Source organism: Protopterus annectens, chromosome 12.part0 (genome assembly GCF_019279795.1).
Source record: "Protopterus annectens isolate FY-2018-M chromosome 12.part0, PAN1.0, whole genome shotgun sequence".
In the NCBI taxonomy this organism is placed as follows: Eukaryota; Metazoa; Chordata; order Ceratodontiformes; family Protopteridae; genus Protopterus; species Protopterus annectens.
Window position 1 is genome coordinate 1,379,674,688 of NC_056746.1, and position 25,857 is coordinate 1,379,700,544.

General features: G+C 42.4%; 1 protein-coding gene across 2 annotated transcripts in view; it reads right to left on the reverse strand.

Annotated features, from left to right (window-relative positions):
• Positions 1-25,857, reverse strand: part of FAM110A (family with sequence similarity 110 member A) — a 468,677-nt gene that overhangs the window by 170,763 nt on the left and 272,057 nt on the right. Inside the window, exon 1 of one of the 2 annotated variants that reach the window (XM_044090439.1) lies at positions 9,918-10,163. The exons of the other annotated variant lie outside the window; for it this stretch is intronic. The gene's annotated coding sequence lies outside the window, so the exon portion shown is untranslated. Of the gene's footprint in view, positions 1-9,917; positions 10,164-25,857 lie in introns of those variants that run through there. 2 annotated transcript variants of the gene reach the window in all.

The following is a 25,857-nucleotide window of genomic DNA, read 5'->3' on the forward strand; positions in this document are numbered from 1 at the left end:
CGCTATTTTTGCATTTCGAACTTCCCGGTTCGATATTATGGCGTTCAAACACCTGTGCGTTCGACATCGTGATATAGACCCACTACCTCAACCCAAACTAAAATGCAATTCTCTTAACTTGCAGCTGCAGGAGTAGGTTAGCTATGCAACTGCTTTCACGTAAAGGAATGCAAAAATAACTTGGGTCAGTAGAGTAAGTAAAAGGGGAACAGCTCATACCCTCCTTAGTCCAGAATCAGACGCAAAGCCAAACAATGATGGACAAAGAGTAAAATCAGGGACCATTTTAAAGATTGTTCTAATTCACTCAGGTTAACATAAAAAGATGTTGCATTAGCATGCTATTTCTGAATCAAATGCCCAAAACTTTAATATCTGGCATTACTTAGTGAATGCATTCATGAATTTGGCAGAAAAAAATCATTACATTTAAAAAAGGTGTCGCTCGCCAGGTCAGGATAAAACAAGCGAGCATCGTAAGTTCTTGCAGCTTTATTGTATGGAACCACATCATAAACAAGGTTACGTTAACTAACTTATAAACAAACTAGCTATCATGCACATGGGCACTGACATTCTGACTGCATCTTCAAAATGGCACTGTAGCTAACATGTGCTTGGTATTTACATGTACACACAGATCTTGGAAATGCTTCTTAAAAGGTACAACACACCCGCTATTCTACACAAAGGACACAGAAAAAATCATGAGGTGGATATTTAGGTCCTCCAAGAAATATATTTTTAAATTGTGCTTCTATACAGAAGAAAATGTTCTTGATTTACTCATTTTTAATTAATTTTCTAATACTGATGTTATCACATGCAGGCTCATGACTGAGCTAAAGCCTATCCTGCACCAGAACATGAGTAATGCAGAGAACCAATCCTGGATGGAATATCAATCCATCACAAGATACAGATGTGTACACACAAAATTTACATGATCACCCATTCATATATGTTCATATCTTTGCGAAGGGGAGGAAACCAATATGCCAAACAAAATTCCATGTGGACTCCAGGCAGGAATGCAGACTCTGCACAGAAGGCAGTTGAAAAGGGAAGCAAACCAAAGAATCAATCTCTGAAGCAGCAATGCTTAAGCTTCATAAGCACAAAGGTGACTCAAGACTGTTTTCTTCTGTCTAAGAAGTGTTACTATTTCCAGAAATAAGTTAAGTACCTACCATAACGTTCCATGTTAGTTGTCTTCATCTCACCGCCTTTCTTGCTGTTTGGGATCTGAGCCGATCCTTGGCTCTGACTCGGCCATCAATAGCTCGGGAGTTGTTTACTGGCTCGAGGCTACCCCTTATCCCATGATGCCTAGCGACAGCAGCCCAGATCTCATTTGAAATAGCTAATCCCACACATAATATGAGAGAAACCAGTTAACAAAAAAAAACTGGTTGTCCCATACATCCTAAAAACTAGAATAGGTTAGGAAGACCTAGGCAGAAGAGTAACAATAAAGAATACTCAGCCAGTGAAGGACTCCTCTTGATCCACTAGGACGGGGGGACGGAGGGAGGGACGCAAGAAAGAAGGCGAGATGAAGACAATTAACATGGAACGTTATGGTAGGTACATAACTTCTTAATATTAAGTTGTCTATCTCGCCTTCATTCTTGCTGTTTGGGACAGCATCCCTAGCACCTAGCTTCCTGGGTGGCTCAGTGGAACAGACTCTTCAGAACAGTGGAACCAAAGTCAGCTCTGCTCCGGGAGACCATATCCACCTTGTATTGAGAAATAAAGGTATGAGGGTTTGCCCACGTGGCAGCTGCACAGATGGAATCCATGGGCAACCTAGACTGAAAAGCTATGGAGGTGTCTAATGCCCTAGTAGAATGACCTTTCGGTTTAGTTGGTAACTCTTTATTCCTTAACTGGTAAATAAAAGTAATAGTGTGGGACAACCATCTGGATAAAGTCACCTTGGAAACTGGGAGACCTTGTTTGTTTAAGGCACAAGAAAGAAATAATTGGTCTGACTTTCTTATTTCTTTAGTTCTATGTAGGTAAAAACGCAATTGTCTATGAACATCCAATTGGTGAAGCTTGTACTCTGCCTTGTTGCTATGATTTGGGAAGAACACAGGGAGATCTATAGATTGCTTAAAATTATTTTCTGAGCAGACTTTAGGAAGAAACGAAGGATTAGTCCTCAGAGCAACTCTGTCCTTGTGAAACACCAGGTAGGGAGGACGAATACATAGTGCTTGAAGTTCTGAGACACGCCTAGCTGAAGTGATAGCAACCAGAAAGAGCGTCTTCCAATACAGAAACTTGATGGATCAGGATGCTGCTGGTTCAAAAGGAGGCAGAATTAAGGAAGTTAGGACTAAATTAAGGAGGAGGGGGATCTCTCATTGGAGGTCTAAGAAGAGATGTTCCTCTCAAAAATGTTTTACAGAGCTTATGAGACATGATGTTAGAATTTGTCAAACCGATATGAAAATTAGAAATGGCCGCTAATTGTACCCTAATCGTAGCGGAAGTGGCACGGAGTGAAAAAGTTGTGCTAGGAATTCCAGAATTTCGTGGACTGGGGCTGAGAAGGGATCCACATTCTTAGACTCTGCCCAACAACAAAAACGTTTCCATTTGCTAGCATAAGTTTTTCTCGTTGTAGACTTATGAGAGGAAACTATAATCTTGCGGACTGCTAGGGAAATGCTGGGAAGCCTGGCTAAGGTTGGAAGTGGAGCAACCAAGCTGTGAGCTGGAGAGTTTGGAGGGATTGATGCAACCCGCCTGATTGATGAATCAGGAGATCTGAAATCGGGTCCACAGTCCAGGGCTGATCGAGAAGGTAATAGTGTAGGAATGGGAACCATATATTTTGAGGCTAGTAGGGGGAAATGAGGATCATTTTGCAACCCAACGATTTTGCTTTCTGTATGAGTTTCGGTATCAGGGGAAACAGAATAAAGGCATAATGAAGTCCCTGAGAACAATCGTGGACTAGAGCGTCTCTGGGTATGTGACCTGGAAGCGGAAGAAGGGAGAAGTAGTTGCTGCATTTGCTGTTGAAAGGGGTGGCAAAAAGACTGCATCAAGGCTGTCCCCATTTGCGGAAGATGAGATCCGCAACTTCCTGATTCAGAGACCACTCGTGAGGGATGAGGATAGCTCTGCTGAGCCTGCCCGCAATGACGTTAGATCTCCCAGGGATGTGCGTCGCAATCAGAGAATGTTGGGAGGAAATCACCCACTGCCAAAGTCTGAGTGCTTCTCGACACAGGGGGTAGGATCTAGTTCCGCCCTGCTTGTTGATGTACCACACCACTGACATGTCTGTTTGAATTGCAATGGTTCTGGAAGAGAGTCTTGAAGGGCTTGCAACGCTAGGAGTACGGCTCTCATTTCTAGGACATATATGTGCAGATGGTACTCGTGAGGTTGCCAAGTGCCTTGGACTGTCCTGCCCAGATAATGCCCCCACCCCCACCCTATCAGGGAGGCGTCTGCAGTCACTGTGGCTACCGGAGGGGGCTGTATGAAAGGTCTGCCCTGAGTCACTAGTGGGGAGACCATCCACCAAGAAAGATGCCTTTTGCATGCCTCCATGATCAGGATCATGTGAGTCATGGGTAACTCCTGGAAAGACCACTGCGTGAAAAGAAGCCACTGAAGAATTCTCATGTGGAAACGCGCTAATGGAAGTAGAAGAATGGCAGCTGCCATGGAGCCCAGAGTTTGAAGGACATACCTGACATGGATCCTTTTGCTCTGCATTAGGATTCGCACTTGTTGACGAATTGTGGACACTCTTTCCAGTGGTAACCTTGTGAACATTTCCCTTGTGTTTAATTCTGCTCCTATATAAGTGATAGATTGACAGGGCAACAAGGCAGATTTTTCGAAATTTATTGCAATACCTAAGATGTGATTGTATAATCCCACCCTTGTAAGAGTTGATGCCTGGTGGGAGAAGTGAGGAGCCAGTCGTCTAGATATGGAAACACCTGGAATCCTTGACGTCTCAGATGAGCAGTGACCACTGCCATACATTTGTTGAACACCCTGGGGGCTGTGGTGAGACCAAAGGGCAGAGCTCTGAACTGGTAATGACTGGCCCCCACCCGAAAGCGAAGAAATCTCCTGGAGCATCTGTCCATCTTGATATGGTAGTACGCATCCTGAAGATCTATCGAGCACATCCAATTGTCCTGACACAGGAAGGGTAGAATGGACTGTAGCATGACCATCCCAAACTTTGTTCTTTGTACAGATTTGTTTAGTCTGCCAAGATCCAGAATCTGTCTCCAGTCCCGTCTTTTTTGGTACCAAATAGAACCTTGAGTAAGTTCTGGATCCGTGCTGGTCTGCGGGGACTTCCTGAATGGCTCTTTCTTCTAGCAGTTTTGAAACTTCTATTACTGCTTGCTCCTTCAGATTGGGTGGAACATCTGGAAGGGTCTTGTTTGACTGTAAGGGGGATTGATGGATGGGAATTTTGTAACCTCCGGATATAATGGACAGTACCCTTCTGTCTCTTGTTACATTTTGCCAGGCTTTTGGGTACAGCGAAAGTCTTGCCTCGACTGCCTCCAGAGGTGAGCAGCTGGGCAACCCTTCAGGGATGCTGAAAGGGCTCGTCAGAGAAGGATTCTCTGTTGCCCTGGCTCTGCGGACCCCCTCTGCCACGAGGGCGGCGTCTATTATTGTTTTTTCCCCCTCTGCCTCTGGAGGAAAAATCACTGTGCATCTTCCCACTCTTCTGACCCTTGGGGTAAAGTCTAGAGGGAGTGGAAAAACAGACTCCCACGGCAGAGAGAGAGTCTTGCCTTCTTGCTCACACCTAGTCAACGTGTCTTTCACCTGTGGCACAAAGAGAGAGGAGCCATCAAAGGGGGTATTGGTGAAGGACACTAGAAAGGGTTCCGCAAAGTGACACAGCCGAATCCAAGCATGCCTCCTAAGGGCCACACCCGTGGCCGCAGCTCTACTCGCTCCATCGGCTGCATAGCAAATGAGCCTCATGGAGGAGTTAACTACAGAATTAAGAGTCGCTAGCTGGGAAGCTACTTTGGCTTGTACTCCCCTCAGCTGTAGGATCTTGAAGGGTAACTAAGCTCTTTAAGGAGATCCCCTTGAAGGTGAGTAAAATGACAGACAGTTCAGGGACCTCATGGAGAAGGTCTCTGAAGCAAGCATTCGCTTTCCGTACCTGTCCATCGTCCTAGACTCCTTGTTAGGGGGATGAACAGATGAAGAGGTCTCTGCTAACTCTCTTTTGGTGGCTGCTACCACCATGGCATCAACGGGCACACCTTTAGAAAGGAATTGCTTATCCTGGGGGGACGTAATAAATTTACCAGGTCTCCTCGGAGTTGCTTCCACTGTGTCCGGAGCTGACCAAGCCTTTGAGCCACTATAGACATAAGTGGGTCAAAAGGAGGAGAAACCCAGGAGGTGGAAGGTCGGGAACTGAAAGCGTCCAGGAATACAGACTCCTTCTCAGTAGGGGCTAGGGGATTCCAGTTCCCCCTCTGTCTAAGCATTTCCAGGATGTCCAAAAAGGAAACATCTTCAGAGGGGGATCTCGGGGACCCTTCCGATTCATCTAAGTCTGTATCAGAAGTGACAGACTCAGGGGAGTCAATGTGCTTCCTCTTGCACTTCTTCCGAGGGGGCTCTGAGTGATCAGGGGAGGCCTTGGAAGAAAAGGAAACACCCAATGGGGTGTCCTGGGGCATTGGTTCCCTACGTTTGGGGTCTGGAGGAGGAGCAGAGGTTGGCACAGACACTATGGGGGACGGAGCAGGTGGGGCTGGTAGTGGAGCTGTCTCGGGGGACAGCACACTCTGCATGACCTCAAAGACATCCCTGCCTCGAGGCAGAGAAAGCTACAGTTCCGAATAAATAGGAATCTTTCTCCGTGCCGAGGGGGATGGCTCTGAGACCGATGTTGGAGCCGAGCTCACCTGCGCCGATGCTCCGAGAGGGAGAACGGGGTAGAACAAGGGTCTGATACCACTCGCCCCCTCGGAGCCAACGAGTAAGCCCTGGTGTCCAGATTCCTCGATCAAAGGGACTGTCAAGGTAATCGGAGCCGAGGTCGGAACCGAAGGAGAGATGGTAATCGGAGCCGACGGTTTCACTACTCGGACCCCAATGAACTCCGGCTCCGAACTCAATGGAGTCGGAGGAGGAACAGAAGAGGAGGTGGATGGAGCCGATATCTGTTGAGGAGGGCTAGACAATAATTTTGCTAGTGCCTGTGATTTAAGCAACCTACTTGCTACTCTCTCCACATTATGATCCATCAGCCTAGAGGATCGAGAGAAGTGTGAAGAATGGTGGCTACGTTCACTTTGCAATAATGGAGACCGAGGAGCCGAATAAACTGACTCTAACGAAGGGGACCTCAGCCTTTTATGGCTCCAAGATGGCTCCGAAACATCCAATGGAGCCGACGGAGGGGTTGTCTCGTCGGTGCCAGCCGGAACTGACATACTCAGCAAATCCTGTACAGGAGTCTGCTCCGAAGGTGGAGCCGACGGTTTAGTGGATTTTGGGGATTTCACTGGCTGGGAACTATTTGCCGATGAATCCTGAGGCTTTAACAGACCCCTAAGGATCAATTTGTTCTTACACTCCTGTAGGACCCTTGGACTAAAGGCATGGCAAATAGAACAAGAGTCCTGCAGGTGAACAGCGCCCAAACAATAAACGCAGCTAGTGTGCCCATCTGTCAGACATTTTCTAACAGCATGAGTCACACTTTTTAAAACCAGATACTTTAGCTTCCTTAGACATGACCCAACTACAAAAAAACTAATCACCACAATAAGGTAAACACAGACAGACCAATAAGTACTATTCTAAACAAGATACACCTATAAAAATGCAATCTTTTTTTTTTTTTTTTTTTTTTAAGATAGCAAATCAAAAAGCCTCAAGTTAAACGGCTATCCTAGGGAGAGGGGGAGGGGGGAGAACTCTCTAACTTAAACGAGTTCTAAATAAAAGGGAAACAGAGGAATGAAGTATTTCACAACACCACCACCGCGGACACTTACAGAATAAACTAAGAACAGTAAAATATCTATTAGTTTAAAGGGTCTAAGAGAATATTTTTACAAAGAAAATTGAAAAATACAAGACTGAGACAGAAAACGACACACCTCGCAGCTTAAGCGGCAAATGAGATCTGGGTAGCTGTCGCTAGGCATCATGGGATAAGGGGTAGCCTCGAGCCAGTAAACAGCTCTTGAGCTATTGAAGATGGCCAAGTCGGAGCAGAGGATCGGCTCCGATCCCAAACAGCAAGAATGAAGGTGAGATAGACAACTTAACATCCAAAGTTACAAGGTATGTGCAAAGGAAGCAGATTTTATACAAGTGTTGCAAAAAGCTTGGAAGGAATCTGCTTGGCTTGTGAGCCTTAATTTCTAGACCTAGGTTTAATTCCCTTGGTCTCTGGCTGCGTATTACTGTGCAACTCCAGAGCAAAGTCTCCAACAGATTACTGCTTCAAAATCACTCCTGAAAATGGACAGTCATGCCTAATGGGTCCGTCTGATTAAAAATAAGAAACTGACTTATTCACAGAGACATTGTAACTGATTGTTACAGTACAACTCCTGCAGAGATAAAACACTGTTTAAGGATGAGAAAGTACAAGTAGGTAGGCACTATGGGAGAAGTCTAACAGCAGAGAAAAATGTAAGCGGGCTTATTGCATTGTGATATTCTGAGGATATGCTGAAAAAAAATGTTTTTAAAAATGACTGGTGCACATGCAAGACACGGGTATAGGAGAATGAAAAGTTCACTTCATGGTCACAGAGTACAGTGTGCAAAAGTGTACAGCAAAAAGACAGGTATCTAACTCGTGTATGAAATTAAACACCAGCTCCAAATTAACCTCAGTCAGCCCAATGCAGGAAAGTGTAGTACTGTAAAAGTCAAGAAGGCAACCCAAGAGGATGGGGTCAGAAGGACTGTAGCCAATACTTGGCATGGGCAATATCTAGGAGATAGTGCTCCAGTTAACTCCCACACCCAAACCACCAGCTAATTACTAGCCTGGCTGAAAGCTACAGGCCAGGGATGTACGGCGAGCATCTGAAAATGCTGTCACAGATGTTATCAGAAGACCACTGCCAGGCAAGGGAAAGCAGGGATGACTCAAGAGAAATGGAACAGAGACTCAAAGCACAACACATACCAATACCGACCAAAAAAGGCTTCCATAAGCATTGCTGCAGGAAAAGAAAAGAAATAAATCAGTGAAGACGTGCGTTTCTATGCTGGCAAACCAAAGACTGCAGTAAAAAGACAATCTTTATAAGACATTCCAACACACAAAATAAAATTTACTATTAAGACACACAGCAGGAGTTGGCAAGCCACTTTACGGGCTATGCTTTACTCCCACATACACAATCGGTAATCAACTGCTCAGTGTCTTGTATAAAACCACCTGTACAAATCATGACACACAACACATCCTTTAAGACACCATATGTTTACAAAAAAATAAATAATTAACCAACAACCAATACTTTATGACCAAAACACTGGAAAAATCACAGATATTCTGTATGTTATGCTGAAGTTACCTCACAAACCAAAGGTATATTTGCAAGCAGCCCTCTCCGAAATGTGTATACAGGAAGTGCATCAGCACCCCCTCCCCCTAAACACACTCTTTCTGAATAGGGAACAGCCAGCTAAAAGGGCTGCCCTGCTCCACCCAAACAGTATGATTCAAGTAAGAAATACAATTCATTCAAGATCAAGAAATTAGGCATTTTATGAGACTTCAGAATGACTGTAGGGTAAAGGCTGCCAGATTACACTGAAAAGTTCAATCTGGCAAACATTTCTGTTAGCTCTGTTTTCAGAAATATAATTCCAATGGCATTTAAAGCCATTAAAACTGATCCTACTGATTGCATAACAGAATGTCTGAACTAAATTTACTAAAAAGTAAGAAACAAGCTTGTGCAAAAAATGGGAAGTGCACGCACACTCAACGTTTCTGTTTCTCAAAAAGTACCAAAGTTTTGCCATTCAAAAGGCTGCATTTGGCAAAACAGATTAATCATTTGTAAATGTACACAGAAAATACAATAAAAACCCTCAAGGGGGGTTTACAAATGGTTACAGGCTTTACATCACTGCATCACACTTTTGTTCCCTCTCCCCTGCCCCCCCCCCCCGAGAATACACACACAGAACGTCACCTATTCTGAAAAATGTGACTTAATTTATTATTAAATTATAAAAACTGCACAACACTTACATTAAAAAAATAATCACAGACTGTATCTGACAGGTAGCAGAAATTAGTACATTTGGATCAGGACACATCTTGGCCATAATGCATACACCTGTACTGGATTCATGACAACAAAAAAATATTAATGTGGTGTGTACATCCAGACCCAATCTATGAAATTTTGGTTTGTTTACTACCAAGATAAATTTTGAATTAAAAAAAGAGGTGTTCCCTTCCTGACATTCTCACAGCACTGCTGAATGACTCAATGTCACACACACACACACACACACACACACACACACACACACACACACACACACACACACACACACACACACACACACACACCTGTGCTGGATTTTTATCTCAGCTTATGACCAGCACTTACATAATTATAAAATGATTTTAATAACTCACATAACAGATTTCACTTCCTGAGATTTAGAAATCATAGTTGACCATGTAAGCTTAGTAAAACTTTATCATGTAGACAGACATCATGGATAATGGAGCTACACTTTACATTTAGTGTTCAACTACAACACTATCGCATGGAAACATAACATTTGCATATACATAAACAAGTAATTCTATACAAAACAGTGTGAATTGAGAGCCATTAAAATAAGCACTGGATTACAATCTCACACCCTAACTTGAAAATGTTACAGACCTTTATAAAGTAGGTTGCCTGCATATCCCACTTGGAAGCTTCTTTGTTTTTTCTTTACGAGAAGCAAATCCAGAACAGCTCGAAATGTAACAAAAAATGAATTTGCTGGAACTTTTCTATTAATCCTTCCTCTCACAGTTCGTAACATGAAGGTTAGGGGCCCATGAAATGGACACTGTTCGAATTCTTCTCCAAAGCTCCTTTCCACCCTCACGGACTTGACTACCTGGCAAAGGAAGTGACACCTGACTCGGGAACTCCTCATTTTACATTCCTTAAACACAGAGAGACACAGATATGCACCTGAGCCTGCCTGTGTTACATCAACCAATAAGAACTCATTTCCCTGTTTTTATATTCATTAACTCCAACCAGTCTGAGTAAAGGTTACTTACTTGAATACTACGACACACAACAAAATGCACACAAAAAGCTTGATGTCTTTTTGCACTGCATGGTCTCGGGTTACAAACGGACACCAAAAACCAGCTTCACTGAATCTACGTCCATTTAAGCTAAGCATAAGGTTCGTCAAACAGGTCCTGAATGCCCAGTACAATGTCAACAGTCTTAAAACTATTCCCCTCAGTATACAAATTAACTCTCATTCTCTCCATCAGTAAATGAGGAATAGGGACTAATCACCCCTCATACTATAAAGCAATGCCTTGAAATATTTCCTTTTTACCATTTAACTGGGGGAGTGTACTGATCTAGCTGTTGCAGTAAAGCTTCAATAGTTTCTATTTCTTTTTTTTTTTTTTTTTTTTTGAGAAAGCAGTAAGGTAGCTTTACACCTGCAGCAGAAGTACTCATTCTGAAACTTGCACTTTTATTTTAAACAAAACTTTTGTTCTGTTTAACTGTTGACACTTTTGTTACAGTGAGCACTACAGCATTGTGACAGTTTTACCTAAGAGAAGTACTACTAACACACTTGCAGGGGTAACACAAGGGTATGGAGGGGACAAGAACATCATTCTGGCATTTTCTGGTTCTAACAAGTATGGAATACAATCCAGATTCTTTCTGGTTTGCACTTTTTTTGGAGGAAGGTTTGATCCAACCTTCTTACAAGCAGCATTTAACAAAGTGGAATGTTGAGCAAGGGATACAAAAGTAGAACTGGCCACATCAAAATTGCAATGTTATATCCTCTAGATATTGCCATCCTTATCCATCTTGTTCATGGTGATGGATTTCCAGAGAGACACTAGGACGAAAGATGGTCCCCATATGCCACCAGAGAGAGGGACAATTATGTAAAGTGTTCGGGATGATGCTGTAGTCTACCTATACCTGGACACAGCTGTCTGAAAATTGGTTAAAGATATCAGCCTTAGTGTCTGTAACCAGGTTAAGAGTTAAACTGTTCATAGGGCTGACTTCCACATTGTTGTTCATTTCTGTAATGCAGGCTTCTCAAACTTTCAGTCCTCGGGCCTTAAATAGCCCTCAAATCAGCATGCTGCTGCATGAGGGTAACTATTACAGTACATTCTTCTCTGCACTGATTTGCTTTCTTTCTGCTTTGGAGGCTGCAGCCCCTGAGTAAGTGTCCTATTCCTCGTGTAGCCCTCATGAGTATAGGAATCAGAGGCCCTCTGCAAGTGTCTACTGTGTGTCATGCACATGCTACATCTGGCACCAGTTCCTCTGCATCCCACAACAGGAGCATTGAAGCGGCTGAAAATTAACATAAAAAGGGGGAGGGTTTTGCCCTCTAACTCCATGCTTTCCAAATGTACCTTGACCTCTGGCCTGAAGTTACAAATGCCACTTAAGTGTTTTGGTAACAGTCACCTTGAAATCCCGAATAAAAATTAAAGTCATCATGAGTGCCTATGCACAGCAAATTCAGCTCCCACACTTCTGACCAAACCTTCCACTGTGTTAGAACATGCAGCGGGAGATTGATCATGGTTAAGTTCTGGCAACTGCTTTGTGGTTTGATGAATTTTACTGAAAATATCACACTCAAAATTCACTGTGTGTGAAAGATAAACACCCTTAAAGAAAATGCAGAGGATGTGCAAAATGCTTCCTAGCCTGTTCACTATTCTTGACTTCCTCTTTACTGGATGGATAACTGGACTCTTATTACTGAGGACTTTTTATGGGCAGCTACAGAAACAGAGATCATACTTCAGTGACTAACTACAAACTTCACCGTTCCAAAGGTTACAGCTAGACTTCATGAGAACAAAAGCTTTCATAACAAGGTTTCCTGAATCAGCTTTAATAGCATCCCACATCATCAGGACTACCCAAGGAGGGCTGCTAACAGTCCTACAAGTGTTCTGCAACCTTCTCTGTGGGGAGGTTGTCACCCTCCCACCCCACCGTAACACACACACACATGGTCTAAATATTCCCTAAATTTGGGGATACTGTGGTACAAGCAGGAAAGTCAGTATCTTCCTTCTCATCCACATTAGGTGTAGCAGACACTGGGTGACAAATCTAGGTACATCCTTTTATACACAGACCTCCTCAGGAGTTATTCAAAGAAAAGGAAAATACAGTGCTGGGGTACACAAAGGCCGAAGACTCTCTGTTCCTTTGAGGAACAGGTGGCAAGGCCAAAGGCTCAACTGCTGAGCAACAGGTGGCAAAGCCAAAGGTTCACAATCATCTGGACTTTTCTGTGGTGTTAACATCAAGTGCTGAAATGTAAAGCGGTTTGCTGGCTTGCCATCAACATGAAAAGCTGGCTAGACACCTAGAAACACAATACCAAAAGCCCCTTGTGCACAGGATGCTGGGTTTGGCCAACAATGGGAGGCAGGAAGATCCCAGCCCCTAGCACTGAGACTGACCTACATCCATAGCAACAGTGCAGATAATTGGAATATTGAGGAAACATCCAACACTGAAAAAAAAATAAATAAATCACTGCCAAATCATTATTAGCATCCCAGGGTTGGTATCGATATGGGCTTCAGTGTTAGTAGTGAAGCTAATAGGTTCAAAGTTAGAATCCAAAAACTCTTGTGCTAGTGAGGAATTTAGAAGCTACTGGGATCACAATGTGCACTGTCCAACAGACCCAGCATAGGACTGTACTGGGATCACAATGGGCACTGTCCAACAGACCCAGCATAGGATTGTACTGGGATCACAGTGTGCACTGTCCAACAGACCCAGCATAGGACTGTACTGGGATCACAATGTGCACTGTCCAACAGACCCAGCATAGGATTGTACTGGGATCACAATGTGCACTGTCCAACAGACCCAGCATAGGACTGTACTGGGATCACAATGTGCACTGTCCAACAGACCCAGCATAGGATTGTACTGGGATCACAATGTGCACTGTCCAACAGACCAAGCAAAAGACTGTACTGGGATCACAGTGTGCACTGTCCAACAGACCCTGCATAGAACTGGAGAGCAGACCAACGGACCCAGCATAGGACTGGAGAGCAGACAACTTCCTCTGAGCTCTCACAACATAAGAGTCCCCCATTCAGTCTCTGTCCAGGCACAAACATAATGCCAAGGACTGGTCATGCACACACTCGTCTCAGGACCCAGACAGTGGGACCAACACGGACTGGTCAGGCACATACTGCACACACTCCTCTCAGGGCCCAGGCAGTGGGACCAACAAGGACTGGTCAGGCACATACTGCACACACTCCTCTCAGGCCCCAGACAGTGGGACCAACAAGGAGTGATCAAGAACCCCAGACAGCGGGACCAACAAGGACTGGTCATGCACATACTGCACACACTCCTCTTAGGCCCCAAACAGTGGGACCAACAAGGACTGGTCATGCACATAATGCACACTCTCCTCTGAGGCCCAAGACAGTGGTACCAACAAGGACTGGTCAGACACATACTGCACACACTCCTCTCAAGCCCCAGACAGTGGTACCAACAAGGACTGGTCATGCACACACTCCTCTCAGGCCCCAGACACTGGTAACAAGGACTGGTCATGCACACACTCCTCTCAGGCCCCAGACACTGGTAACAAGGACTGGTCAGGCACATACTGCACACACTCCTTTCAGGCCCCAGACACTGGTAACGAGGACTGGTCAGGCACATATTGCACACACTCCTTTCAGGCCCCAGACACTGGTAACAACAAGGACTGGTCAGGCACATACTGCACACACTCCTTTCAAGCCCCAAACAATGGTACCTACTCCCAACAACGATTAACCTTAAAACCTGCAAAAATCAGCTGCATGGGCATGTTTTAGTGAACCAGCCATCACATGTAATTTACCACAACGCTATTAACCTAAACCCAAGGCCTACATGGAATCCTCCGCCTTGCTTATGTGTCTACTGCAAGTAAATGGTAGTGCAATGCTTAGTATTACTTCACTTATTAGTCATACTAACTGCACTGAAATGTACCTTATTTGGCATGGTTAATTTTCGGTGTATAGTGTTCCTGTTTTTTTCACATTATGTAACTATTGTTCACTCAGGCTATGGATGAAATGGGTTGCGTTTGATCAGTCCACCACCCCTGTTAAACCAAATATAAAAAACAACACTAACGTAACACATTTATTTATTTACATTTGTTTACCGGGAAAGTCCGACTGGACACAGGTCCATTTTCAGCGGAGGCCCGGGAAAAAAAACTCCACAGTACAATAGAATGCAGTACATGAGAGAACAAAAATACAGAACATACAATTGATTTTAATACATAATAGGTTAGAAGTTAACAGTTTTAGTTAGACAGTACAGTAGACAGTACACTCTATTATAATCGCTATCAGTAACAGCAGAGCAGGGGGTGGCTTTGGGCATAGGAGGCCTCGAAAAGAAATGGACCTAAAGACAAAATTCATGACTAAAGTTTTGATGTTATAAATAGGAGACAATGCAATAGTTTCATCCAAAATGCACACAATATTTAATGACTCCTCTCTAACTTTGCATCAGTGGCGGCTGGTGACTTCAAATCAAAGGGGGGCTGCAGGAGACAGCTGAATGGGTGGGGTCAATGGGAATGGGTGTGACCAACTAGAAAGGGGAGGAGCTATGCTCAAAACCACAAAACCTTTAATTAAATAAGCTGCCCTGGGTGCAAAACCATCTTTATGAGAGTCCAATCAAGACAAAATGAAGTGTAGAAGAAAAAAAAATATTTCAATCCATTGGCTGCATGACAGCTTACTTAACATCTAGATGGAAACAAAAAGGTTGTGAGGCATGAAAACATAAATTACTTTTTAAATACATTACTGGAATGTCAGTCAAAATCAAGTATAAGAAAAACAAGCAGCACTTAACTCAAATCACTTCTCCTTGCACTCCAGTTCTAATTATAGTTTATATTCAGCTTTATTAAAGTACCAAGTAACATGCTGAAAGTAGCAATCTGTGATACCCCCTCTGTGATACCCCCACTTGTAAAAATGTTTCTTATTCAAAAAAGACCTGCTGCCTGACAACTATCTACTTGTTTCATGGGGAAAACATGATCAAAGTAAAAAATGAAAAGCAAACAAGAAACAAGCTCAACATGCTTAAAGGATTACTGCACAGGATATGGACCACGCATGATAGATTGGCGTTCTGTTTAGTTTGCAGGTAAAGCCTGTAATGAGCTTAACATAATGTAATCCTGTCCTTTATTACAAATACTGTCATATGCATTTCAATACCAAAGGCATCTAGTTATGTAAGTATTCTCTGCATGGCAACAACAGAAAGGCTTTCAATGTTGGCAATACTGCTTATTAACACTTACTTGCATCTTATAATGTCAGACAAGCTTACCTGATGGTCATTAAAGCATTGCTAATTAAACACAGAGCAAAAGGCGCTTTCTGAATAATAATAAGCATAAATCAACAGTATAAAAATATGACAGAAACCAGAACATTCTGCAAAATCAATGACAGATGAAAAGCCACTGTGGTACTTGTGTTTACCTTGGATTGGGGGGGGGGGGATAGACTGCACATTTACACTGCATAACTGCTCCTTGTCTTGCTTGGACACATCCACAGTCACTACATGGGGGAGTGGGGTGCACCAAGTTTGTCACAATTTGAAATGTCTCTGGCCGACTGCGATGGCCCTGACATTTGTCATACCTCTCAACCTCAGAGCAAGAAATCTGGACAAAGCCATACATAGAAGTGGGATAAAGGCCCAAAAATAAGGACAATTTTTAAATATTGCTCTTAACTTAGAAAGATAATAGAATAGTAGGTCTTGCATTAGTATGAATTTTCTGAAAGGTGCAAAATCTGAAACTCAAATGTCTTTCATATTTTTCTAACTTCAGTCTTTAATGATTTGCCACTAAATTTGCCAAAAAAACACAATTTAATGAAAAATGGACCAAAAATGTGATGCAAAAATATAAAATAGCCACACAATACAGCTGGGAACCTATCAAAGAAGGGCCACTTTTTAATATTAGTACTGCTAACTTGAGCAGCTGACAAAATAAAATAATCTACATGCAATTCTGAAATAAAAGTAATCTATAACTGATTACTACAGTTATTTATTAATTGCAAACCCTCCATGTTTTCTTCCAAAATTGCCATTTTGCAGAGGGATTATTAGGGGAAGAGCAATATTTTGAGCCAAAATAGGGGACAGTTGAGAGGTTTGGATATGCCTAATTCTACAAAGTAATTTTATTTGCACGTACCAATCAACCTATTAATGCAGGAAATCTCTACAAGGCCAAATATATTGGGGGAACATACAAACATTACTAAAAATTGCTCTTGTATAAACTTAAGACAGTTGATAAAATAACAGGTCTTGCTTTAGCATGCATTTTTCTGAAGGTTATGATGTAAAATTCAATGTCTGCCATTTAGTGACTTAATTCCTAAATGATTTGCCAGAAAACCACACATTTTAGGAGGAACAAACCAAAAATAAGAAGCAAATATCTATTCATTCTGCAAAAATATGGACAGCTGAGAGGTATAGTTCAACCGGGGCTGTCTGAGTTTGCTGCCCTTCCCCTCTCAAAATCATGGTCAAATGGAGCCTCCCCCCTGCAGTCATTTCAATGTCCCATTCCTTGGTTATTTTGCTCCATTTACCATAAACACTGTAATGTGCATACTGCTTTACTTCTGCGATGATTTGGATTTCATTTGAAAGTTTTATTTTGCATTTTTACAGCACAAACCCCAATAGATATCTGCTAAACATAGCAATGCAGTCTCACAATGAAAACAGACTTAGCATTAAAACTTCTCTGCCCTTGAAACTCACATGCATTGAAACAGCATTGAAACCCACATTCAAAGAAAATACATTTTGCCAGTGGCAGATAAAGATTAACTTTGGGCTGTTTTCAAATCGTAGGCCCCTTGAACATGAAACATACACATGCTCTTTGATACACCTTCCCGATTATATTAAATTGTATTCCTTGTACAATACAGTACAGTTGTTAGAGGGCATTTTAAATTTATTGTTTTGAACATTTTTCCAGTAAACATTGAAACAAAATGCATGCATTAATGACAAAACTACCCAATTCAGAACATTTCCATGATAAAAGTCTACTCAACCTTTTACAGTCCACCAGTATCAGTAAATATGCACAATCTCTGAAGTAGTAAAAGTTTGTTTGTGTCTTTCGGCTTTTCCCGGTTAGGGGTCGCCACAGCGGAACTCTGGTCCGTTAATGATTGGTAGTGGATTTTTACGTACCGGTTTACCAGCCCTGATGCACAACCTTCAATGAAGGCAAACCCCATTCACGTATGCCTCCACACAGAAGACGCTCTAGCTGAGAATGAAGTAGTAAAAGTCATCTAAATAATTCCACATTAAAGAAATCTGCAAAAATGAAGAGGTTGCTGCTAGCAAACCAATTTATATGCCATTGTTTATTCATCTACAAATAACAAATAAAGTGCCTGTTGCCCTTGAGGAATAAATTGCCCATGTTGCATGCATTAAAAAAAATAAGCTAGTAATATCGCAATAGGGACTGTATGGCAAACTGATAACAGGTTCATAGTTACTACTCTAGGTATCTTCGCCAAAAAGGATTGCAGCATCCACCCCATTTACAACACAGTACAGTATCAGCAATGCATCTATTTACTGTGGGAGTAGAACCCACAGCCTTCTGCATCAAAAGCAAGTACACTACATGTTGTGCTATTAACAATGCAAGCAGACTCAGAATAAGCAGCACTAAAGTTTTGTTCCCCTGCAGCTCTCAGCTCCTTGTAAAATCTACTCGACACGCAGTTGTATCTCTGAATTTTGCAGCACAAGAAATCTGGAAAAAGCCGAAATTTATTGGGGGTTGGACAAAAGCTCAAAAACCAGGGACATATTTTAAACATTGCTTGTATAATATTGGAAAGCTGCTAGAATAAAATGCTGTGTTACCACCATACATTTCACTGCCACGTCTTTAACCCAGGGGACCCTGTGCAAAACAGTCAGAGAAACATACCACTATGCCAAATCAGCTGTTTTGTGAAAGAGAGGAAGACAAACTTAAATGGCTACCATTTAGTGAATTCAGTTCTCACCATAGCTGTCAACCTCTTGGCACAAAACACCTGAACAAAGCCAATAATGGGGGAATACAGTCCCCAAACATATTCAGTGAATTCAGTTCTCACCATAGCTCTCAACCTCTTAGCAAAAAACATGTGGACAAAGCCATTAATGGGGGGGGGATACAACCCCCAAACATTCAGTGAATTCAGTTCTCACCATAGACAGCTCTCAACCTTAGCACAAAATACCTGGACAAAGCCAATAATGGGGGAATACAGTCCCAAAAATAGGGACAAATTTCAAATATCCATGTTAAAAACTTAGACAACTGCTAGAATAAACTGTTTTGTGCTACCATGTACTTTCTGAAGACTATGAAGTCTGAAATTCAAATGCCTGTTATTTTTAAACATTTAACCAGGAAACTAGTCTGACTTGGAACAAATGACAATTTTCAGCAGAGCAGGGAGAAACTCCAGACACATCTTTGTAAGATGGGAGGACATGCAGACTCCACACAGAAGGCACCCCAGCCAAGAATCAAACCAGAGAACCTGTAGCTGTCAGGCAGCAATGCTACCAGTGCACCACTGCACTACAGACTTTGCAGGGAAAAATGTAGATACAGAAACCACAGAATTTGAGGAACAGAACAAATATGAGGCAAAAATCTGCAATTTTTTTTAGAAATGGTGGTGGATAGGGAATTCAGGTCCTTGCCACCTGCATCCAAGGTACAGGGTTCAAGCCCGAGTATCTCTACCCACCACGATTTGTTCTCTCTAGCCACCAGTATAGCAACTGGGGCACACACACACACACACACACACACACACACACACACACACACACTTTGTCCAGCAGTATAATCCATGTCACAAAGCCTTCACCTACCTGCTGTAGAAAATGTGTTCAGCAGTATAATCCACACCTGCCCATTTCACGAACGAAGCCCACAATCCAGCCAGTGACCATTTTGACACCTACCTGAAGCCTTTGTCCAGCAGTATAATCCACATACGAACGAAGCCCGCGCAGCAGTGAAATCCCCATGAGAGCTCACCCCTCAGTCCTCATTGGTTCTGCCTGCAGGTGAAGCAGTCCAGAGCCCCTCTATTGACGACCGCACAGATTCCTGGGTATCTCACTGCATAGATTGCTGGGTATCTCTGTCTGTATCCGGACTGCTGATAAAGGCAGTCTGAGTTCCCCAATGTGTCTCTGCAGAGGAGTCGGGACTCGTGATTTTTTGTTTTCTTGTTTCACAGATTTTTCTTTTGTTTTTTCTAGGTGGGAGGGTTGCAGTCCTACAGCACGAGCCGCCCCGCCTTTGCATTCATAAACAGTGGGAGAAAGCCAGTTAAAGGATTTGGGTTTTGTGTTCATTGGATAATAACAGAATACTAGGATAATAATAGAATACTAGGCTAAGACTAAGTCTAGCTGCACTTCCCAGAAATACTGAACAGGTTTTGGTCCCTTAGGATTGTGTGTGTGTGTGTGTGTGTGTGTGGGGGGGGGGAATATAATTTGGGCAGCATCTGCAAATTTCTTCTCTCTAACTGAGACATATGTGCCAGATCAGAGGTAACTTTACAATTCCTTATCGACTGATTAAAGATGCACTTGAATAATTGAAGGGAAGAACTCCATTTCACATGGATGGGAAGCCTGATCCAGAGAAAGGATAGTCTCAGACACAACTGTCCCCTCTAGCAAGTCTTATTTATATTGCAAATGATGTTTATGTCTCTGGATTGGGCATTTCAGATAGCATTTGTTTTGCTTATGAGCAGCTGTTCCATTTAGGTGGGATCAGAGGATGCTTTGTAGGCCAGCGATAGGTTTCCTCTCAGCAGCCAATAGGAGACACAGTATAAAGATGAGGCTTTGATGCAGTCCACACAGGAGATTATTGACTTCTTTTCAGCTTTTCACGGTTAGGGGTCGCCACAGCGGAATTCCGGTCCACTAATAATTGGCAGTAGATTTTTACGGTGGCGAGGCCAGCCCGACGCCCAACCTTCAACAAAGGTATGCCCATTCACACGTCTTTTGAATGCCACTTGACCATGGGGAGGACATGCAGACTCCACACAGACGACACTCCAGCTGTGAATCGAATGGAAGAACCTCTTGCTGTGAGGCAACAATGCTACCGCTGCACCACTACGGCTACACAGGAGATATTGACTGCACTATGTATTCTTTTAGTGAAGAACCTCTGCAGAAACTTCAAATGTTTCATATGCTTGGTCAGATACATACTGATTGGGGCACTGTACTTAAGAACTGCTCTAATGGGAGGCTAAGTTAATAGGTGTCTACTAGGCTAACTACCACAAGGGCCTTTTCAAGAACAGCCATGCATCCCAAATCTCCGAATGGAAATTGGGAATGAAAATGGAAACTGACAAGGTGCAATGGAACAATGACGCCTTTGGACTTAGATGCTATAACCTTCCTTAAGCTGTGCAACACAGACTTATTTCCTTACTACAGCAGACACAATGGTCAAAGACCAAGTTACTGTCTACATGCATTCCCAAATCTCTTACCACTGCTAACATTTTTAAGTCACAATGGTTTGATTGCTGGGCTGGAAGTCTACTCTAAGGGATGTATTCTAACCAAAATATATTACTATTCACTTCTTAGAACCCAGTTTCAGACCATGACACTGGAATCGGTTATTAGTTTGGGTCAAGCCTTCCTGCAGGAGATTTGTGTCATGGGAGGAATTCAATGACTGTGCCCAGTTTGCTATTATCTATGAACTTGGCCAGTCAGAGGCCCTTGACTTTAGCCTTGACTTCAAAGAAGTGGATGCCAAACAGAAGCGGCCCCAGCAATGAGCCTCAAGATTCTCAGCTAGTGACTGGACGTTTTGTGAAGGTAGACTCCCCTAACTCCTTGGGTCCTACCTGTGAGCCAGCTGGCTATCTAGCAGGTGATGTAGGGGGTTATTTGATACATGTGCCTTTAATTCAAAGCAGAGAAGTGCTGGGCTGTCAGAGAAAGACATAGATGGCCTGGAAGACTTCTCAGCAGACCAGTTCTCAGTGTGTGAAGAAATCTAATCAAACCAAGCACTTGTGCGTGTGTGTTATGCTGCTATACCAAACAACGCATGCATATGTTGTGGCGTGTTATGCTGCTATAGCAAACAACGTGTGCATATGTTGTGGCGTGTTATGCTGTTATAGCAAACAACGCGTGCATATGTTGTGGCGTGTTATGCTGCTATACCAAACAACGCGTGCATATGTTGTGGCGTGTTATGCTGCTATACCAAACAACGCGTGCATATGTTGTGGCGTGTTATGCTGCTATACCAAACAACGCGTGCATATGTTGTGGCGTGTTATGCAGTGAAAACCAAACAACGCATGCATATGTTGTGGCGTGTTATGCTGCTATACCAAACAACGCATGCATATGTTGTGGCGTGTTATGCTGCTATACCAAACAATGCATGCATATGTTGTGGCGTGTTATGCTGCTATACCAAACAACACGTGCATATGCTGTGGCGTGTTATGCTGCTATACCAAACAATGCGTGCATATGTTGTGTCTATTTTGGGACTGAACCTTCCTCAGGCAGGCACACTTCTGAAACAAACATATCAGGTATTAGAGACCAAGGGCCAAAGCTTAAATGAGGGGAAATGGATAAAACAGGACCCTTAAAAGTAAAAGCAATGGGAATGATTTTGAGTTTGCACTCACTTTAGCATATGTCCAGTTTATTTATTTTAACAGTTAGAACACTTGAAAGAAAAGTTCACCTACGGCTACAATAAAGAACTTAGATATGTTTGTTTATGTTTTGCTAAAATGCACTCATCTTTGAAAGGTAGCCTGCAGGTGACACCCCCCCCCCAACAGAACACAAAAGGGTGCCATGGAAGATCTGCTAGGTACCGTGTTGCATTTTGGGAGAGGAGGAGGGTATTTAGCAGCCTAGCAAAGTTTCACCTGCAGAGAAGTTTTAGTGTCTTTTGGTCTCAGACACATTAATAAAGTAGACTGACTACCTCTTATGTGAGACTGACATGAAGTACCGAAAAAGAGAGCTTCCTGCAAATAACTGCTTTATCTCCGGTATATGTAGACTCAGGGGTCATATTTAAAGATGGGTGGCAGTCTCCCCAAAGGAGGGTGGTTGCTGTGGGGAAAAGAAAAATGTGAATTAAAATTGTGGTGCTAAAGTGTAAAGGTTGCTGTATGTACATAAAAGAAGAAGAATGTTATGTTAAGGACTATTATATAAAGTCTATTTCTGCATGTATTCTTCTCAAAGATTAACATAAAAAGAAACCAAAATATTTGTTTTTATCGGGATGGTCCGACGGGCATATAATACAACATGACAAAAGTAATAACGTAGCAAAATGGCTGTTTTCAGAAGGGAGCAAAGTAAGTAAAACCAACACCATTCTATTGTATTTAAAATTTTATTTTCCGCGGCAGAACACTGACCTCAACTGATCAATTTCAGTCTTAGCCTTGGAATAAAAAGAAAATCAGAAAAACATTTAGTGAAAGATATCAACAGTACAATGAACATTATAATGAAAATCCTGTTACTAACCTAGATTCAAGAAGTTGGGCCTGACACACAAAAGGTTACCTCAGCCACCGAATGAGAAGGTATGCTGGGAAAGTAAGCCGTCAACTCCTCAGCAACATTAGGTATGCCACGCAGTTCAATATTAGGACAATTACTTTTTAATATTTTTTTATTTTTAGTGACATTTGTTTACTGGGAACGTCTGACTGGATCACAACAGCCCATTTTTAGCAGAGGTGTACAGAAGCTCAGTTTAACAGAGAAAAAAATTCAAAGACATTTCATAAATAAACAGTTGAACATTATACGTTTTAAAAATAAATACCGTAAGGCGCAGGGAAATAAAAATGTTACAAAGAGAACAATGAGAAAAAACAAAGTAAACACTACACACAATAATGGAGACCGTCCTTTTAGCAAGTCCGGGTAGTAATAAGTAAAAGGCATGTGTTTGGATTAACTATAAGGGAGCGTGATTAGGATAGATTAGTATAAATGGTGAAGAGGTTGCATAAAGTGGAAGAGGGGTTAAATAGCCAGGTGAAGATGAGGAACGAGATGTGTGTAAAGAAATTGTACAGACAGGGGTGGAGAAAAGTAGACAAGACCGATGTTCAGCCTTGGAAACAGCATGAGCAGAGCCGTGAGTTTGATAGGTGGCCTTTCAGAAGATGCCTGAAGCATGGAAGGTTACAGTTCTAATAGCCTGTGGAACACAATTCCATTGCAGTAAATGCTATTTACAATTACTTTTTGAGGTTTATAGATGGTGAGTAGTAGTTTATCATTAGAACAAAGGGGTCTGTTTGGTGGCAGGAAGGGAGAAGAGAGCTTAGTGGAGGACAGGCATGGGGTTTATAAATGTGGCCAGCAGCTAGCTGTATAAAGTCTAGCCAGTTCAAATTGTTAACGGCCTTGAAGTGATGTGTATAGTATTGTTTATTAGCACCAAATTTAGTAACTTTGTTGTACCATATTTCAAGTTTAGTTTTAACAGATACCTGCAAGTTGGTAGGAAAGGGGCGCCATGCAAGAATGAAGGAAGGAGACAAGTGGTTGCTAGGTTGGCTCAAGCAAGAGTTAGTAATAAAGTTTTTATGTCTATAAAGTATGCCAGGTTTCCCTCGATTTTTTCTTTTAATTTTTTGAATGAATTTATAACGTGTACAGCCTCTCTCCGAACAAATATAATCTAATATGCAGACAATTTAACACTAATATGTGCAGCTTATTCAGTCAAGCAACTCCAAGATTACCAACATCACTCCTTTACAAAAATTAAATGATGGCTTCAGTAATCTAAATGATTCCTAAATCCAAAGAAAAATAAGCTAATGGTATTTTCACCTCCAATCCAGTTAGCAAACTATTGTGACAAAGTTACTCGGTCAACAACATTAGAACGGAGCTAGTGCAAAACACAAAAACAAAACGTTATGTACTTACCATAATGGTAGATCTGCGTTATCTGCTTCAGTCCTTCCTAAACAGATGGGCCTTTGGATCAGACTTCAGCCACACAAGACTCTGGATCCAAAGCTCAGGCTCCTCCCCTTATCCATAACTCCCTGCAAACCTTAACATTATCTCAGTCCAAGTTTGCGGAAAGAAAAACTGATAACTTCACTGCAATAATTCTAAAAAAAGAAAATTCTAAAAAAAAAAAAAAAAAGGTAAACCAAAAATATACAAAACAACTCATAAGCTGACCTGGATCTAAAAGTGCACCTGAAGAGCCCTAAGCACAGGTCAGTTCGGTTATACCAAAGGTAAAGGAACAAACTTCCACAGTCATGCAGGGGGAAAGGTGGGAGGGTGGTTCAGGAAGGAAAGCAGCAGATAACAGATCTGCTGCTATGGGAAGTAAATAACTTGCCTATCTGATGTCATCTCTTCCATCCTTTCCTCAACAGATGGGGCAGAGTCCACAACCCTTATGTGGTCTCATGGAAGGATATTCTGGAGCACAGCTGAACCAAAGTTTGCTCTACCCCTAGTAAATAAATCTAGTTTATAGTGTGACATGAATATATGAACAGAGCAAATGGTAGCTGCACAAGTATCATTAATAAAGGGTCTTGAAAAGACAGCAGAAGTCACCACGGATCTAGTAGAGTGAGCTCTAATAGGGTTCGATAAGGCCAATTCGTTTTCTTTGTAAACATGAGTAATGCAACCAGATAACCACCTTGATAAAGTCACTTTAGAAGCTCCATGACCAAGTCTGGTTGCTGAAAAGGACACAAAGTTGATCAGATTTCTGAATGTCTTTACTACACGATTGCAAAAACATAGTTGTTGCTGGACTTCTAGCAGATGCAGCATGTATGCTCCTTTACTGGAAAAATTAGGGAAGGAAACCAGGAGATTGATGGTCTGACTTAAAGTCGTCTGCGTAGGAAGGAAGGAAGGATTGGTTTTGTAAGGAAACCCTGTCCTTGTGAAATAAACATACAGAGGTTTGCAGGAAAGAACTTGAGCTCTGATATCATTCTGGCAGAAAGAATAATTGTGCAAAATCATACCATAACCATAGATGTCCTCCTCTTCCATGTTGCAGTATTCTTACTGTGGGATCCTCTGCATCAGGTGACTCAAATGGCTCCTATACGAAATCTTTCAGCTTGGTTGCTGCTGGTGCGTGGGACAACACATGTAGGGCCAAAATGTGACATCTGCACACACAGATCTCAGAACTGCCCAGTCGGTCAGCAGCCTAGGAGATGGCAAAGGATGTCCTTCAGACTGGTGGGATGCCACAGACTGTCCAGAAATTAACCTAGTGCCAGTAGGGGCTCTGTGAACGCCCACAGACCTGTAGATATGAAACTAGGGGGACAGGAGTGAGGGAAGGAATACTGCAATAAGGAAAAGAAGGACA